Consider the following 15593-nt stretch of genomic DNA (forward strand, 5'->3'; position numbering starts at 1 on the left):
TGTAATATATGCACCTGTGAGTATGCTCACAGGTTTGTAGCACTGTTGCCAATATTTGAAGGGGCTGCTCCTCAAATTCTGGTTGCACTTCAGTCCCACGCTCCTGATCTTTGGGCACCCTGTGCGGAGGGGAGCGGGTCGGTCCGAGGGCCTCCTCATAGGACTGCTCCTGGGCACGGCCAAGGGGGCCATCAGCCAGTCCAGCCAGCAGGCGGTCGAGGGGGTCGTTCAGCCCGACTGCCTGCCTCTCTTCCGCAGTTACATCCGAGCCAGGGTGTCCGTGGAGATGGAGCACGCGGTGTCCACAGGTACGCTCGCGGCTTTCCGCAAGAGGTGGGCGCCGGAGGGACTGGAGTGCATTGTCACCCCCGGCAACCAAATTTTGATTTGATCTGTTAGTGTCTAAAAGTTTAATTTGTCTATGTTTGTCGGTTTTAGTGCCCCCCCCGCCCTTTAGCCAGGGGGTACTTGTATAATTTGTGTTTTTGTGTCCTCAAAAAAAACAATGGGGCACTTGAAAAGTTTTTGGAGTGTGCCCTCCCCTTTAATTAGGGGGCACTTGATTAAAGAGCACAACTAAAATAGTTGTAGAGCTGTTGCTGTCTGGAGGAGGCGGGGCTTCTCAATCGTATGCTGACCTTAGGAAGTGAAAATCTAGTTTTGCCACAAATTTTCATGAAATTAACTTTTATTTTAGTTACTAATTCTAATTATTTTGTGAATTATTAGATGTGGACCTTGATCTCTAATGAGTAGATGAAATTGCGTATCAGTGTGGTAGCAGCAATAGGGAACCAGCGGTGTTTCAGTCCTTTGTTTATCCAGCAACTCGGTAACTGACCCCATTGTAAATTCCTGGCCCCGACTTCCACATGTGAACGCAAGAAACGCGCTTTGAGATAAAACTTCTGTAATTCTTTTCTATTCAAAGAAAAGTTTAACTGGGAGAAAAACACTGAATGGGAAATGTTATGTATGTAAACCTGTAATTACCATGTCTGACCACCAGAGGGCTTATTCCCCTGGAGTCCCAAGGGATCTCACAATCCCTTGGGAGCACCTGTATATAAGGAGGCCTCACAGGTTGGAGAGGCACTCTGAGATCTGCAATAAAAGGCTAAGGTCACACTTTGAGCTTGCAGTACCCAGTCTGACTCTTTATCCAAGACATAACAGGAAACAAATGCAAACATGCAGGCTGCTGGAACCAGCTCAGGGTTGGAAACACATCATTTAACTAACAGTTGATCAGAGTTTTCTGAGCCCGAGGTTGACACCTGTCACTCAAATGTTGATTCCAGAGGCTTATGAGGAAATGTTGAGTAGGTTGGGCCTCTACTCATTGGAATTCAGAAGAATGAACATAAGAACATAAGAATTAGGAACAGGAGTAGCCATCTAGCCCCTCGAGCCTGCTCCACCATTCAACAAGATCATGGCTGATCTGGCCATGGACTCAGCTCCACTTACCTGCCCGCTCCCCATAACCCTTAATTCCCTTATTGGTTAAAATCTATCTATCTGTGATTTGAATACATTCAATGAGCTAGCCTCAACTGCTTCCTTGGGCAGAGAATTCCACAGATTCACAACTCTCTGGGAGAAGAAATTCCTTCTCAACTCGGTTTTAAATTGGCTCCCCCGTATTTTGAGGCTGTGCCCCCTAGTTCTAGTCTCCAGTGGAAACAACCTCTCTGCCTCTATCTTGTCTATCCCTTTCATTATTTTAAATGTTTCTATAAGATCACCCCTCATCCTTCTGAACTCCAACGAGTAAAGACCCAGTCTACTCAATCTATCATCATAAGGTAACCCCCTCATCTCCGGAATCAGCCTAGTGAATCGTTTCTGTACCCCCTCCAAAGCAAGTATATCCTTCCTTAAGTAAGGTGACCAAAACTGCATGCAGTACTCCAGGTGCGGCCTCACCAATACCCTGTACAATTGCAGCAGGACCTCCCTGCTTTTGTACTCCATCCCTCTCGCAATGAAGGCCAACATTCCATTCGCCTTCCTGATTACCTGCTGCACCTGCAAACTAACTTTTTTGGATTCATGCACAAGGACCCCCAGGTCCCTCTGCATCGCAGCATGAGAGGTGATTTTATCGAAACCTATAAGATTATGAGGGGGCTTGACAAGGTGGATGCAGAGAGGATGTTTCCACTGACGGGGGAGACTAGAACTAGGGGCATAATCTTAGAATAAAGGGCGACTGAGAAGAGGAGGAATTAAAACTGAGATGAGGAGGAATTTCTTCTCTCAGAGAGTTGTACATCTGTGGAATTCGCTGCCTCAGAGAAGCTGGGACATTGAATAAATTTAAGACAGAGATAGACAGTTTCTTAACCGATAAGGGGTTAAGGGGTTATGTGGAGCGGGCAGGGGAGTGGACTTGAGTCCGTGATTGGATCAGCCATGATTGTATTAAATGGCCAAGCAGGCTCGAGGGGCCGTAAGGCCTACTCCTGCTCTTATTTGTTCTGTTCTTATGTTCTTATATAAATGTGCTTGTTCCAGTTAGAATTTTAAAATTCTCATCCTTGTTTTCAAATCTGTCATCTCCCCCGCCCTCTCTCTGTGATCTTCTCCAAACCTCCGAGATCTCTGCGCTCCTCCAATTCTGACCTCTTGCACACCCCTGATTGTAATCGCTCCACCATCGGCGGCCGTGCCTTCAGCTACCTGGGCCCTAAGCTCTAGAATTCCCTTCTTAAACCTCCTGCCTCTCTAACTATCTCTCCTCCTTTAAAACTCTCCTCAAAACCTACTTCTTTGACCAAGTTCCTGACCTAATTATCTCCTTATATGGCTCGGTGTCAAATTTTGTTTGATAACGCTCCCGTGACGCACCTTGGGATATTTTACTGCATTAAAGGCACTATATAAATGCAGCTTGCAGTTGCTGATCAAATTCTTCATTCAGATCCAGTTTGTCAGAGTTTGTTTTCAAGAGCAGAGTGTGGGGGTGGGTGAATAACTTGCACAGGGTAATTTTCCCCTCCTATCCCCTTCATTCCCCCACCCAACCCACAAAGGGACTGACTCACATGCTAGTATAGTTCCATTGGCACCAGTAGTCCTCGGGTATCTCATCAAATATCTGGTCGTCTCTCACCGGGCTCCACCAGGAAGCTCGGACATGCCACGGGACAATGCTGGTATTTTGGGTCGATCAAGGTTGAGGAATTTGGCCGATGAAACAATTCCAGCTGTGTCCTGCTAACCAATCATCACTTCTAGAATGTTCTAACAAGTGAGCGGGCATAAGTGGCAGCTGTGGTTCAGTGGGTAGCACATGCGCCTCCGAGTCAGAAGGTTGTGGGTTCAAGTCCCACTCCAAAGACTTGAGCACAAAAATCTAGGCTGACACTCCCAGTGCAGTGCTGAGGGAGTGCTGCACTGTTGGAGGTGCCATCTTTCAGATGAGACGTTAAACCAAGGTCCCGTCTGCCCTCTCAGGTGAATGTAAAAGATCCCATGGCATTATTTCAAAGAAGAACAGGAAAGTTATCCCCGGTGTCCTGGTCAATATTTATCCCTCAACCAACATAGTTGAAAAAGCAGATTATAGCAAATAGGTGCAGGAGTAGGCCATTCGGCCCTTCGAGCCTGCACTACCATTCAATATGATCATAGCTGATCATGCAACTTCAGTACCCCATTCCTGCTTTCTCTCCATACCCCTCAATCCCTTTAGCCGTAAGGGCCACATCTAACTCCCTTTTGAATGTATCTAACGAACTGGCCTCAACAACTTTCTGTGGTAGAGAATTCCACAGGTTCACAATTCTCCGAGCGAAGAAGTTTCTCCTCACCTCAGTCCTAAATGGCTTACCCCTTATCGTTAGTCAGTGACCCTGGTTCTGGACTTCCCCAACATCGGGAACATTCTTCCTGCATCTAACCTGTCCAATCCCGTCAGAATTTTATATGTTTCTATGAGATCCCCTCTCATTCGTCGATATGCGGGAGTGTGCTGTGCGCAAATTGGCCGCCGCGTTTAGCTATTTTGCGACCACGACTACCCTTCAAAAGGACTTCATTGGCTGCAAGGCACTTTGCGACGTGCTGAGGTGGTTATAGATATACAAAACCTTTCTCTGCACAGGTGATTGACATGAATAATGCTTTAGTCGGGCGTTCCTCTGGCATGTTAATTGATGCTTTGTTTTGGATTGATTCTGAACTTTTATTGAACGTAGTTTCATTGGGACAAGTTTCCACATGATTCGCCCCTGATTTTTAGGAGCAACTGGTGGAGAACGGACTATCTTAGAAATCGCAATTCTCCACATTTTTTTTTCTGCAGTTCTAGTCAGGCAGAACAGTTCTACTTTGGAACAGAATTTTTTCTTCAAAAGGGGGCGTGTCCGGCCACTGACGCCTGATTTCAAAGTTTCCACAGTGAAAACGTACTCCAAACTAAGTTAGAATGGAGCAAGTGAAGATTTTTGTAGAACTGAAAAAAACCTGTTCTACACATTAAAAAATCAGACGCAGGTTACAAATTAGATGTCCAGAACGAGGTGGGGGGTAGGGGGGGGGGGAAGGGAAGTCATTAAATTCTACAATAAATCCTTATTTATACTTCTACAAATATTATACAAATAAATCCAACCTGAATAAACATTTATAAGCAAAGAAAAGATTAAATAAACCATCTTCCTACCTGTGTGAAAGTGCTTCAGGCAGGGAGAATGCTGCAGTCAGCCTGAGGCGCCCGTTCTTCCCGCGGGGGGGAAGGAGACGCCCGTTCTTCCCACGGGGGGGGGGAAGGAGGCACCCGTTCTTCCCGCGGTGTGGGGTGGGGGGAGGCACCCGTTCTTCCCGCGGGGGGGGGGGGGGGGGGAGGAGACAGTGAGAAGGCTGCAGTGAGATGTGCTGATGGCAATGTGCTTTTATTAAAAAAATGTTCAAAAATTAAACAGCTACAAAGAACTACAAAAATGGCCGAGTGCCAATGTTTTTTTTTCACACTGAGCATGCGCGAACGCTCCAACGCGCACGCACAGCGTTGCCGGCAGGAAAAAAACTAATTTAAATGACACCCGCCCCCTCCCACTTATAAAATCGGTGCGAGTGTAGGCTCCGCCCCCCTGGGCACCGCGCCAGGCAGACAAGGAGCTGCAGAACGCTCCAGAATCGCAAGTTTTTTTTTAGGCGCGAAAAACGGGCGCCCAGCTCGGAGGGGCGCCCGTTTTTTATCGTGTGGAAACTTGGGCCCATTGTGTCTGCCCACAAAAGAATCAGTGATTGAATCTAACAGATGCCTGTAAACTGTCAGGACACATCCTGCTTAACTCTGTTATTATATGTCACAGATTCCATCCTGCTGAGTAAACTTGAGTCACGTTAAACAAGTGTGGATGTCAAAGGTTGTAAATTGTTCAGCTAACAACAGATCCAATTTTAATGTTCATGTACCACGCACGGCAGGCCAATGTGGGTTGAGCCAAGTGTCAGAGATTTTACACTTCGCGCCCTCCCTTTCTCTGTAACCTTCCCCAGTCAGATAAATGTGAGGGATTCTATTTTGTTGCGAAGACTAGGGAGGTCACTTATTACATGGACAGTGCGAGTCTAGGTGAGGTCGAGGAACAAAGGGATCTCGGAGTACAAATACTCAAATCACTAAAAGTTGCGACACAGGTTAGCAAGGCCATAAAAAAAGCAAACCAAGAACTAGGGTTTATTTGTAGAGGTAAAGAATTGAAAAGTAGGGAAGTTTTGCAAAACCTGTATCGAACCTTGGTTAGACCACACTTACATAAGAATTAGGAACAGGAATAGGCCATCTAGCCCCTCGAGCCTGCTCCGCCATTCAATAAGATCATGGCTGATCTGGCCGTGGACTCAGCTCCACTTACCCACCCGCTCCCCATAACCCTTAATTCCCTTATTGGTTAAAAATCTATCTATCTGTGATTTGAATACATTCAATGAGCTAGCCTCAACCGCTTCCTTGGGCAGAGAATTCCACAGATTCACAACCCTCTGGGAGAAGAAATTCCTTCTCAACTCGGTTTTAAATTGTCTCCCCCGTATTTTGAGGCTGTGCCCCCTAGTTCTAGTCTCCCCGACCAGTGGAAACAACCTCTCTGTCTCTATCTTGTCTATCCCTTTCATTATTTTAAATGTTTCTATAAGCTCACCCCTCATCCTTCTGAACTCCAATGAGTAAAGACCCAGTCTACTCAATCTATCATCATAAGGTAACCCCCTCATCTCCGGAATCAGCCTAGTGAATCGTCTCTGTACCCCCTCCAAAGCTAGTATATCCTTCCTTAAGTAAGGTGACCAAAACTGCACGCAGTACTCCAGGTGCGGCCTCACCAATACCCTATACAGTTGCAGCAGGACCTCCCTGCTTTTGTACTCCATCCCTCTCGCAATGAAGGCCAACATTCCATTCGCCTTCCTGATTAGCTGCTGCACCTGGGCCAATTGTGGAGCAGTGGAGGCGTGGCCTAAACAGTTGGAGCTGTGAGCAGTGAGAGAAGGAGCTGCTGCTTTTGCTCCTGGCTGGGCCTGTGAATCAGCCCAGGAAGAGAAGGAAGGAAGGAAGGGGCTTCACCACCAACTTTCACCCAGAGGGAAAGGAGGAAAAAGCAGAAAACTTGAACAACTTCACCATTTCTACAAAGAGTTGGAGAGAGGGGGAAAGACCAACAACAACATCCAGTGTGGAAGGAGGGAGACTCTACCATTCTACAGGTGGGTGTATTGGTGCAGTCCCTAAAAGACTTTGCTGTATCGGTGGGGGGAGGAAAGAAGACCAGTCGGGGGCCGGAACATCGCGGGGGGTGTGTGTGTGTGTGGAAGTGTGTGTGGGGGCCTTGCTTACAACTAGGCCCCACACACCTTTGAAGCACCCCTCCCCCATTGCCTAGCCTGGGCTAGCTGGAGCTACCAGGCTGAAGAAACAATTAATCCACCCTAATTAACATCGTTGGGAGTGTGTGCCTGTATGGCTCCAGCTGCACCAGGTGAAGACATCTTCTCCCCTCACCCGAAGACCACCCCAAAGACTATTTTTGTTTGCCATCTGGGGATTGCACCCACCCACAGCTGCGAGGGGAGACCTGCCCTCGCAGTTTCCCCCCTTTACACCCCCCTCCCCACCCCCCTCTCTCTTTCTCTCTTACTCTCTGTCTCTCCCCTCTCTCTCTCTGAGAGCCCTTTTCCTCCCAAATTGATTGGAAAAATATAAAACAATTAAGACAACTGAGCAGAGGGAGCAAGGCCCCTCCCCAATTGTCAACTAGAGGAGAGGTGTGCCTCGTTAAGAGCTCCTCTGCTCAGTCTATTAAACGAGGCCATTTAAAGACCATTAAGGCCTGTGACTTTGGGGTGGGTGTAGCCCTTAAAGGGACCCCGTGATGGCGACCCCATCTACGCCGGTGGCAGGGCCAGCTAGGACTTATGCGCAGGCGGCATCCACATCCACGGCACCTCCTGCGCCACCCGCTGCCCTGCCACCATTCAGACTTATAACTACGAAACATGGGGTCAAGAGCTACACTCACCCCACAATGAGCATTGAGGAGTGCGTGCGGGCGATGGCTGGGGTAGTCAGCCCCTCGGCCATTGTCGCAGCCTCCAAGATGTCTGGGAAGGCCGTGTTCTTCCTGGGGTCGGAGCGGGCGGTGTCCCTGGCCCTTGAAAAGGGGCTCACGGTGGGCGGGACGTTCCTGCCGGTGGACCCTCTCGAGGCCACCGCGCAGAGGGTCATTCTATCAAACGTCCCGCCCTTTGTTCCCGCTGAGCTCCTCCTCCCTCACCTACACCAACTGGGGGAGATAAGGTCGGGGATCAACCCCATATCGCTTGGCCTCAGGGAGAACAGCCTGCGCCACGTGTTCTCCTTCCGCCGCCAGCTCTTTGTCCGGCTGGCGCGGGAGGACACGACGGAGGGATCATTTAATGTGGTGCACGAGGGGACTGCCTACCGCGTCTTCTGGACGTCGGACGGCGTGCGGTGCCATGCCTGCAGAGAGGTGGGGCACGTTCGCAAGAACTGCCCCGCCTCCAAAGCCGCCAAACCACCGAGGGCGGACAAGGCTGGCGCCGCCGCCACCCCTCCCCCTAGTTGCGTCCGCGTGCCGGGAGCTGTGGGTGCGCGGGCATCGTCGGGGGCCTTTGTTTTCATGGCCTCCAGCGGGGGGGAGGGAGAGCGTCCGACCGGAAAGAAGGCACAGAAGAAGGCGAAACACCTAGAGGCGGGTCCCCTCAGTGCGCCAGACAAGCTGTTCACCGCGCTCGGCCCAACCCCGTCACCGGCGAGCGCGGGGTGCCCTGAGCCCGTGCCCGAGCCCTTGACTAATACCGCAGAGGGGTTCGGGCGTGGGCAAGATAAGAAAAAGGGGGGAGTGGAGCGGGAGGCCTCGGCAGACATGGAGGTCTCCCTGCCTCCGCGCACCCCCAGGAAAAAAAGGAGGCGCCGCTCCAATGAGGCGGGGGGGGAACAACATCCCTCCGCGGAGGAGTCGGTGCCCGCCGCTTGTCCCGCGTCCCCCACCAGCGCCCCCAAACTGCGCCATAGGCACGAGGAATCTGTCCCCGGGGAGGGTGAGGCAGTCGAGGCTGCCCAGCCGCTGCCTCCCGGGGATGGCGTGAAAGACCTGCCTGTCGTGGGGGGCGTGGGGCCAGCGGAAGAATGCGTAGCCGCCGGGTCGAGCGTCCCGGGGACTGAGGCGGGCGGGGCCGAAAAGGCCGAACCTGAGCCCGCCCAGCCAATACCCAACTTCCCCCGGGAGTCGCTCGACTCGGCAGAAATACAAAGTATTAGCACTTTTAATGAATCTGTACACGCTGGGCCGGGGGGTGGCGGCGGGGAGGGGGAGGAACACCCACCCTCGCCCCCTACTTTGGAGCTGGAGCGCTTGGAGGGCCTGGGGATTTTCTATGGCCGGGTCTCTCCTTGTTCCCCGGTTCCTGGGGTGGAGGAGGAACCTCTTCCGCTGTCGCTTCCCGACCCAGCACCAATTCTAAAAGAGCCCAGTGGGGACTCCTCTGCCGACGATCCTGGGGGTGGGATCGGGGCAGAGCCAGGGTCGGATGGAGCGGCCGGGCCATTTGCCATACCTCGTGCGGTCGACGGGCCAGCTGCTAGCAGCGACCTCCCGGAGGAGGACGGGGACTCGGTGGAGGACGCGGGTGAAGATCTCGAGTCCATCGCCAGTGAGGCGGTGGATCTCCTCGTGCCCGCCGCTGAGTTCCCCCTCATTCCTGCAAAGGAACTCCGGGACTTTTTGGCCCAGAGCCAGGGTCGCCGCAACCGAGCCCATCTGGCCCGGGAAAGATGGTCCGAGCCGGGGCTGCTCATCGCGTCCGTCCGCGCCGCCGCTAAAACCATGGCCGCGGGCGGACCCTTATCAAGGGCGCAAGGCCTTGAGCTGCGCCGGCTCAAAAAGTTCCTCGCTGGGCTGCTGAAGGAGTGGAGGTCAACAAACGACTCCACTCCTCCCCCACAATAGGTTAGGTAGAGATTGCACTATGCTTTTGCCATGAAGATAACCATAGCCAGCCTCAACATCAACGGCGGCAGAGAGGCACGTCGTAGATTTGACAATTTTTCACTCCTGCGGGAGGGGAAATATGTGGTGTGCTTCCTGCAAGAAACCCACACCATTCCGGGAGACGAAGCCACGTGGCTCCTGGAATGGCAAGGAGAGGTCCACATGAGCCACCTCACCGCCACTTCTAGTGGGGTGGCCAGCTTGCTGGGCCCGCATTTTCAGCCGAAGATCTTGGGGGAGGAGCCCGTGCCAGGCCGCTTGCTGCACGTAATGGTTCACCTGGGGGACGTGCCGCTCCATCTCGTGAACGTGTACGCCCCTCAGCCCGGCCCGCAGCAGGCGCGTTTCTTCGAAGAAGTGTCCGCTCTTCTTGGCTCCATCGACGTCGGCGACTGCATTGTCCTCGGGGGGGATTTTAACTGCACCCTCGAGGCGAGGGACCGCTCCGGTGCCCCGCAGAGCATGACGGCGATGGAGAAGTTGAGGGACCTGGTCGGGTCCTTCGACTTGGTGGACGTCTGGCGAAATCTCCACCCCGACTCCAGCGCCTTTACTTGGGTGAGGCCTGGAGTAGGATGGTCCAGAGTCGACCGCCTTTACGTGTCTCGGGCGTACGTTTCCTGCGTCCCGGCGGCCTCCATGCGGCCGGTGCCGTGTTCGGACCACCACCTGGTGTGGGCGGAGCTCGCTTCGCTCCGCGCGAGGACGGGGTCCGGGTACTGGCACTTTAACAACCGGCTGCTGGAGGACGTGCGGTTCCAGGACTCGTTCCGTCGATTCTGGTCCGACTGGAGAAGGAAGCAGGGGGGCTTCCCCTCCTTGAGGCTATGGTGGGACGTGGGCAAGGCTCACGTCCGCGTCTTCTGTCAAGAGTACGCGAGGGGGTCGACCAAGAGGCGGGCAGCCGGAGTCGGGCGCCTAGAAAAAGAGGTGCTCGACCTGGAATCCCGTCTCGGTCAAGTCGTCCAGGACCCGGCCCTGCGGACGGTGTACGAAGCGAAGAAGGCCGCGCTGAAGGACCTGCAGCTCATCGGGTCCCGAGGCGCGTTCGTGAGGTCGCGGATCCGGTTCCTGCGGGATCTGGACCGCGGCTCCCCCTTCTTCTACTTGCTGGAAAAAAGGCAGAGTGTCCGTAAGCAGCTCTTGACGCTGCTGGCCGACGACGGCTCTCTCGTCTCGGATCCGGAGGGCGTCAACAGGGCCCGTGAATATTACGGGGCTCTGTTCTCTCCGGATCCGTCCAGCGAGGAAGCGCATAGAGTTTTGTGGGAGGACCTGCCGAAAGTCAGCCCGGAGGGCGGTGAAAATCTGGAAGCTCCGCTAAGCCTGGCGGAGCTGACCGGTGCCCTCGACCGGCTCTCGAGGGGAAAATCCCCGGGGCTGGACGGGCTGACCGTGGAGTTCCACAGGGCATTCTGGGACGTCCTGGGGGCCGACTACGCGCGGATCCTGGGGGAAAGTCTGGCGACCGGGGAGATGCCCCTCTCTTGGCGCAGGGCAGTCATCGTCCTGCTGCCTAAGAAGGGCGATCTCTGCCTCCTTAAGAACTGGCGCCCGGTCTCCCTCCTCAGCACGGACTACAAAATCTTCGCCAGAGCGATGTCTGCTCGCCTTGGTGCCGTGCTGGACCACATGATCCACCCCGACCAGTCCTACACGGTCCCGGGCCGGACAATCCACGACAACATCCATCTGGTCCGGGACCTCATCCATCATTCCCAGGAGGCTGGTCTGTCGGTGGATCACGACTATCTGCTCGGAACTCTGCGCGCTTTCGGGTTCGGGACGCACTTCGTCGCCCGGATCCGACTTTTGTACGCCGCCGCGGAGTGTCTGATTAAGGTTAACGGGTCCTTGACGGCGCCCCTTCGCTTTAGGAGAGGGGTGCGCCAGGGATGCCCCATGTCCGGCCAGTTATATGCCATCTGCGTGGAGCCTTTCCTGCGCCTCCTGCGGACGAGGTTGACGGGACTGGCTCTGCAAGGGCCGGGCATGGAGGTCGTCCTCTCGGCTTACGCCGATGACGTGCTCCTCACGGTAGAGGATCCCGCTGACCTGCGGAGGATGCGTGAGTGCCAGAAGATTTACTCGGCCGTATCCTCCGCCAGGATCAACTGGGAGAAATGTTCCGGACTCCTGGTGGGTCAGTGGCAGGTGGACTCCCTGCCGGAGGAGCTCAGGCCTTTTGCCTGGAGCACGACCCATCTCCTCTATCTGGGAGTCTACCTTAGCCCCGACGAGGGAGCCTGGCCGGCGAACTGGCAGGAGCTGGAGGCCAAGGTCGCCGCTCGCCTAGGGCACTGGACAGGACTGCTCCAAGTGCTGTCCTACAGGGGTCGAGCGCTCGTCATAAACCAGCTGGTGGCCGCAATGTTGTGGTACCGGCTGGTCACTTTGACCACTCCCCCTGCGTTTGTCGCCAAGATACAGAAGAAGCTGGTGGACTTCTTCTGGAACAACAGGAAGCACTGGGTCTCTGCCGCGGTCTTGAGTCTCCCGCTTGAGGAAGGCGGTCAGTCGTTGGTGTGCGTCAGCGCCCAGCTCGCGACTTTCCGTCTTCAGACCCTGCAGAGATACCTTTACGTCGAGCCCCCTCCTAGGTGGTGTGCTCTGGCGACGTATTTCTTCCGCCAGCAGCGCGACCTCAATTACGACACGCAGCTCCTGTTTGTGAACTTGGAGGGTGTCAGGACTGCCCTCCAGGAGCTGCCTGTCTTTTACAAGGAACTCATCAGGGTCTGGAACAAAGTCTCCACCAAGCGCAGCTCTCCGCCGGCTGGAGTGGCGGCTGTCCTGCAGGAGCCGCTGCTCGGGAATCCGTACCTCCACGACCGAGGTTTTATGTGGCGGTCGGAAGAGAGGGCTGTGGCTGGTGAGGTGACCAGGGTCAGGGACCTGCTCGATGGCGGAGGAGCGGGCTGGATGGCGCCAGGCACGCTGGCGCGGCGCCTAAATTCAGCCAACGTCCGCCGCGCGGCCGAAGCCATCGAGTCGCTAAAAACAGCTTTGGGCCCTGACTCTGTTAGGTGCATCGAGGAGGCTCAAGCATGTGGGGAGATCCCGTCCGAACTGACCCCCGTCCGGACGGAATTCCTCATCGGCGCCAAACCCCGGAACCTCCCTCGGGAGCCAGCGCCTCACAACTTGAGCCGCCTCGGGGAAATCCCCTCCGTGCCTTTCAGTTCCGCGCGGAGGGGTTTCCTGTACGGGCTGCTCCTGCACACTCTCAACTTTGCCATCCTCGCCGGCCGTCCGGACACGCCATGGCGTACCATCTTGCCGTCCGGAGGAGGCGGGGGTCCCCGATGGAGGGCACTCTATGCGGGAGTCCTCCCATTATTCATCAGGGACTTGGCCTGGAGGATGGTGCACGGAGCAGTGCCGTGCAACAAATTTTTAAGCCGGTTCACGGACTCCCAGGCCGCCTGCAATTTCTGCGGTCTGGAAGAGTCCGTGTTCCATGTTTTTATGGAATGCACGAGGTTGCAGCCCCTGTTTTATTATTTAAAGGGGCTGCTCCTGAAATTCTGGCTGCACTTCAGTCCCACTCTCCTGATCTTTGGGCACCCTGTGCGGAAGGGAGCGGGTAGGTCCGAGGGCCTCCTCGTAGGACTGCTCCTGGGCATGGCCAAGGGTGCCATCAGCCGGTCCAGGCAGCGGGCGGTCGAGGGGGTCGTTCAACCTGACTGCCTGCCTCTCTTCCGCGCGTACATCTGCGCCAGGGTGTCCTTGGAGATGGAGCACGCGGTGTCCACCGGTACGCTCGCGGCCTTCCGCGAGAGGTGGGCACCGGAGGGACTGGAGTGCATCATCACGCCCGGCAACCAAATTTTAATTTGATTTTATGTTTTAAAGTTTAATTTGTTTTAATTGCCGGTGTTTTTAGTGTCCCCCTCCCCTTTTATAAAGGGCACTGGAGGAAAAAATTTGATTTTAGTGCCCAAAAAAAAAACAAAAGAAAAAAGAAAAACACAAAAAAAAAAACCACAAAAAAAAAAATGGCCTTGTAAATGTCTGGTGTGTCATGGTTTAATGTTTATGTTTTTTCAGGTAAACTCCAAAAGAGTTTCATGCACAAGGACCCCCAGGTCTGTCTGTACCTCAGCATGTTGTAATTTCTCCCCATTCAAATAATATTCCCTTTTTCTGTTTTTTTTCCCCAAGGTGGATAACCTCACACTTTCCGACATTGTATTCCATCTGCCAAACCTTAGCCCAAACCTTAACCTATCCAAATCTCTTTGCAGCCTCTCTGTGTCCTCTGCACAACCCGCTTTTACACTAATCTTAGTGTCATCTGCAAATTTTGCAGACACTCTGTCCCTCTTCCAGGTCATCTATGTATATTGTAAACAGTTGTGGTCCCAGCACCGATCCCTGTGGCACACACTAACCACCGATTTCCACCCCGAAAAGGACCCATTTATCCTGACTCTCTGCTTTCTGTTCGCCAGCCAATTCTCTATCCAAATATACAGAGCTAATTTTGAGTAGGCCCCAGTGAGATTTGAACTCACGAGCTCTGGTTTACAAGACGAGTGCTCTACCCCCTGAGCTATGGAGCCACCTGCATTTGAAGTACTGCGTACAGTTCTGGTCACCATATTATAAAAAGGCACTGGAGAAGGTGCAGAGAGGATTTACAAGGATGATACCAGAAATGCGAGGGTATACATATCAGGAAAGGATGAACAGGCTGGGTCTCTTTTCTCTTGAAAAAAAAAGGCTGAGGGATGACCTGGTAGAGGTCTTTAAAATTATAAAAAGGTTTTGAGAGAGTAGGTACAGAGAGAGTGTTTCCTCTTGTGAGGAAGAGCATAACTAGAGGCCATCAATATAAAATAGTCATCAAGAAATCATATAAGGAATTCAGAAGAAACCTTTTTACCTGGAGAGTGGTGAGAATGTGGAACTTGCTGACACAGGGAGTGATTGAAGCGAATAGTATCGATGCATTTAAGGGGAGGCTAGACAAATATATGAGGGAGAAGGGAATAGAGGGTTATGCTGATAGAGTTAGATAAGGAAAGAGGGGAGGAGGCTCGAGTGGAGCATAAACGCCTGGTTGGGCCGAATGGCCTGTTTCTGTGCTGCATATCCTGTGTAATCCTCCTCCAACTCTGGCCTCTTGTATGTCCCCCACTCCCTTCACCCCACCATCGGTGTCCACGCCTTCAGCCACCTGGGCCCTAAGCTCTGGGAATCCCTCCCTGAACCTCTCTGCCACTCTCTCCTCCTTCAACACGCTTCTCAAAACCCCCATCTTTGCCCAAGTGTTTGGCCACCTGTCCCAATGTCTCCTTCTTTGGCTGGGTGTCAAATTATTATAGCAACCATTAAAGGCGCTATATAAATGCAAGATGTTGCTGTTGTGCCTATTGTAACAGGCTGGGCCACTGTCTGTGTGTGAATAGGATGGACCGAAGTCAGCACTATTGATACATCGTCGGCAAAGGCTTCAGTTTCTTCACATTATATTAGCCTTTCTCCAATTCCATGACACAACACGTGTATTCGGTGATTCGTTTACAGAGATCTACACATAATGGGGGAGAAATTCGGTGGGATACCACTCCTCGCGAGGGCGGGAGCAGGGACGAGCACCGCCATTCGTGCCACTCGGCAAATTCAGTGTGCCGGTACAGGCGGCGCTGAGGAGTATTGCCCGGGAGCGTGCCGTTATCGACACGGAGGCAATATTCGGTTTGCGCTGTACCCGTAGCGCCCCCTAGTGACACCACCAGAGAAAGCTGGTCTGCAGAGCTGTCCCGGGGAGTTGCAGGAGGGAAAGACTGCAGGAGGGAAGTGTGAGCGATATTTCTTTTTGTTTTGCGATTTAACTTTATTTGGGGTGAGTAATGTATCCGGAATGTTTTTTGTGTTTTTTGTTCCGATTCTTTTTTTTGCAGCGAGGCCTCTCTCAGGGCGCTAAGAAGCCGGCTCTTTAGCACGGGATATTCGGTTACTCACCCGGCCTAGCGCTCCGGGAGAGGTGAACACCTCTCTCTTAGCGCTCCGCCCCACTGTCAGGGCGCAAACACTGAATTTTGTGGCTCCCGTCGCTAAACATTT

General features: G+C 53.3%; 1 non-coding gene across 1 annotated transcript; it reads right to left on the reverse strand.

Moving 5' to 3' along the window:
* Positions 1-14013: 14013 nt before the first annotated feature.
* trnat-ugu (transfer RNA threonine (anticodon UGU)) lies at positions 14014-14086 on the reverse strand. The gene has a single exon. It is a non-coding gene; the product is annotated as a tRNA-Thr (tRNA).
* Between the last annotated feature and the right edge of the window lie 1507 nt (positions 14087-15593).

Source organism: Pristiophorus japonicus, chromosome 13 (assembly GCF_044704955.1).
Source record: "Pristiophorus japonicus isolate sPriJap1 chromosome 13, sPriJap1.hap1, whole genome shotgun sequence".
NCBI classification, from domain to species: Eukaryota; Metazoa; Chordata; class Chondrichthyes; family Pristiophoridae; genus Pristiophorus; species Pristiophorus japonicus.